We start from the raw sequence: 2,772 nt of genomic DNA, 5'->3' as shown, positions 1-2,772 counted from the left end.
CTGGGGCAGGGAGAAGGGGGGCTGAGGGCAGAGGTGCTGGGGGGAAGGGGAAGAGGGTGGCTGGGCTTGGGCCCTCCCTGGAGTTCCTGGAGCCGGAAGCGTCTGGAGCTCCCTGCTGCTGGTTTTGGCCACTGGCTGTGCTGTCAGCCTTGGAGGTTTTATTTTGGGTGAGGGGCGGGTCACTGAAGTTTCTAAGAATGGAATGAGGCTGTGGTGTCCCTGCGGGTCTGTTCCAGACACCCCACTGGCAGCCACCAGCTTATTCCAGAGTAACCGGGTTCAGGTCTTTTCGTCCACCCCGCGAGGTGGGCTCTGAGCGTCCCCACCTCCGTGGACAAGACTCCATTGGCCTCTCAGTGCTCCCTCCCAGGGATGACGAGGCTGGACGGCAGGCGGGAGGTGAGAAAGGGCGCCTTGTGGCCCAGGACGGGTGCCAATCCCCAACGCTGGGCCAGCCCTCCGCCCCTGCCCCTTCTGGCCCTCCCCACCAGCTTGCTGCGTCACCCTCCCCTTTGCTCCTGTGGGGCAGCGGGAAGGGTCAGAAAGAGCCAAAGAACCCAAACCTGGGCGTGGGTGGTTCTGGTGTGCTGGCTGAGGCTGTCCCAGGCCTCTGCAGGGGGCTCCCTCCCCACTGCCTTCGCTCCCCACAACTCCCTCTGCCTGGCAAGGACCCCTCCACTGCGCCTCTGCCGCCCCTGTCCCGCCCGCCCCGCTGGCCCTGAAGGACCACAGCCTCCCCTCTGCCCCACTGAACTCTGACCGCGGCTGTCCTAGCGCAGGGCTGTGTACCTGATTTCTCTGCCAGGCCACACGGTGACTTCCAGGCCCAGGGTGGCAGAAGGCCAGCCACTGTGGGGGTGGGGTGATGAGTGAGCTCAGGGCTCCCCCTGCCTCTACCAGGTGCCTCCAGCGGGGCCTCAGGACCCCACCCCCCCACGGGGAAGCCCTCTGTGGCTGCCCCAGGTGGCGGCACCTGTCCCTTTCCCCCTTCAATTCCTTATTACCTTGGCTGCATTCTGACATTAACTAGAAATCATGTTTCAGTCTGTGCGGAGAGCGATGGCGTGGGCGCAGCTGCAGCGGGACCAGGTCGGGGCACAGGGTCAGAGCGCCTGGGGGCAGAGGCACTGCAGGCCTGGGGCGGTGCCCGCCCCTCTCTAGGCCGCCCTCCCCCCTCCCCGAGGCCCCTAGCCCACGGGAGCCACAGGACAAGGGGGCGGCAGGCTTTCTGTCGGTGCTTCCAGAACATTCTTGTTACTTTCCCCCCACATTTTAAATCGAATCAACTTATTTACTGACACAGAATGCATTCCTAAGCTCCAGGCTCAGAGCCCGCAGGAGGGGGCCCAGAGGCCCGCAGGAGGGGCTCAGAGGCCCGCAGGAGGGGCGAGAGGCCCGCAGGAGGGGCGAGAGGCCCGCAGGAGGGGCCCAGAGGCCTGCAGGAGGGGCCCAGAGGCCCGCAGGAGGGGCGAGAGGCCCGCAGGAGGGGCGAGAGGCTCCGCTGCTCCACCTTCTTGGGAGCTCAGCCCCGCCTGCTGTCTATTTCTTCCGGATCCCAGTCTAGGTCATGCACCCCCAGCCCCCTTTTCCTGCTTCTGCCCCAGCGCTGGGCCTGGCTGAGGAGGCAGGGGGCTCGCTGTCTGTGGGGTGCATGGGGTGTGTGGTGAGTTTAAGTGGCCTTGGAGCGCCTTCGCCCAGAGACCCCTCCCCCACTGTCTGGTGTGTCCTCCCCCAGCCGGGTTGCTCCAGCCCCAGCTCCCTGACGTGGTTTGCGTCAGTGTCCCCAGAGCATGCTCCCGGTTCCAGTGCCCCCCCGGCCCCCGGGTGCAGCTGGTTCAGTCCTGGCTGGGGGTCCCTGCTGACCCCGCTGACAGAGCCTGGGCCTTGCTGCCTCCCTGGCCCGTGTTGGCACAGGGATAGTCACATCCTCTTCCTAAGCTGCTGACTGAAGCCTGAGTCATCAGCCACCTTCCCAGCGGCGGAGGCAGAGGGGCGTGGCCGAGGGAGCGGTGGGCAGGCTGGGATGCAGAAGCCCTGGGGGGTGGGTGCAGCCTGACCCCCACCCAGTGGGCCCTGTGCACAGGGAGCGCCACTCTCGGGCCACATTCCAGAGCTGTGGGCCTGCCCGGGGAGGCCCTGCCAGAGGCTGGTTACACTGCCGTGCACAGTGGGCAGTGTGGCCCTGTGTCCAGCCAGGAGCACTGTAGCTGGACAGCCTGGCCCAGGCCTGGCTCTGACATGTGCCGTCAGGCCCTGGGCAGGCACCTGGGCTGCAAGGAGCTGGGGCCCCTGTAATGTGGGGGTGGAATAACAGTCCACCTACAGCGGCAGGAGGGTGGGGGTGAGGTGTGTGAAGCCCTCTGATTGGCCTCTGGGTGTGTAACAATGAGTGTTGGGCCCGGCCGGTGTGGCTCAGTGGTTGAGCGTCAACCCATGCACCAAGAGGTCGCCAGTTTGATTCCTGGTCAGGGCACATGCCCAGGTTGTGGGCCCGATCCCCAGTGGGGGGCATGCAGGAGGCGGCCAATCGATGTTCTCTCTCATCGATGTTTCTATCTCTCTGCCCCTCTCCCTTCCTCTCTCTCTAAAATCAATAAAGAAAAAAATAAAAATAAAAATGAGTGTGGGGGGATAGGAGGCCACACCAGCTGACGTCCAGGAGCGAAGCAAAGGCTGCTTTAGATTCGGGGTGGTCAGGGCAGCTCCCCTGAACACGGAGGGGAGGGGCGAAGTCAATGGATAAGGTCAGGCAGAGCGAGGGTGGAGGGCGGG

Source organism: Molossus molossus, unplaced genomic scaffold (genome assembly GCF_014108415.1).
Source record: "Molossus molossus isolate mMolMol1 unplaced genomic scaffold, mMolMol1.p scaffold_m16_p_1, whole genome shotgun sequence".
In the NCBI taxonomy this organism is placed as follows: Eukaryota; Metazoa; Chordata; class Mammalia; order Chiroptera; family Molossidae; genus Molossus; species Molossus molossus.
This window is presented reverse-complemented; position numbering follows the sequence as displayed.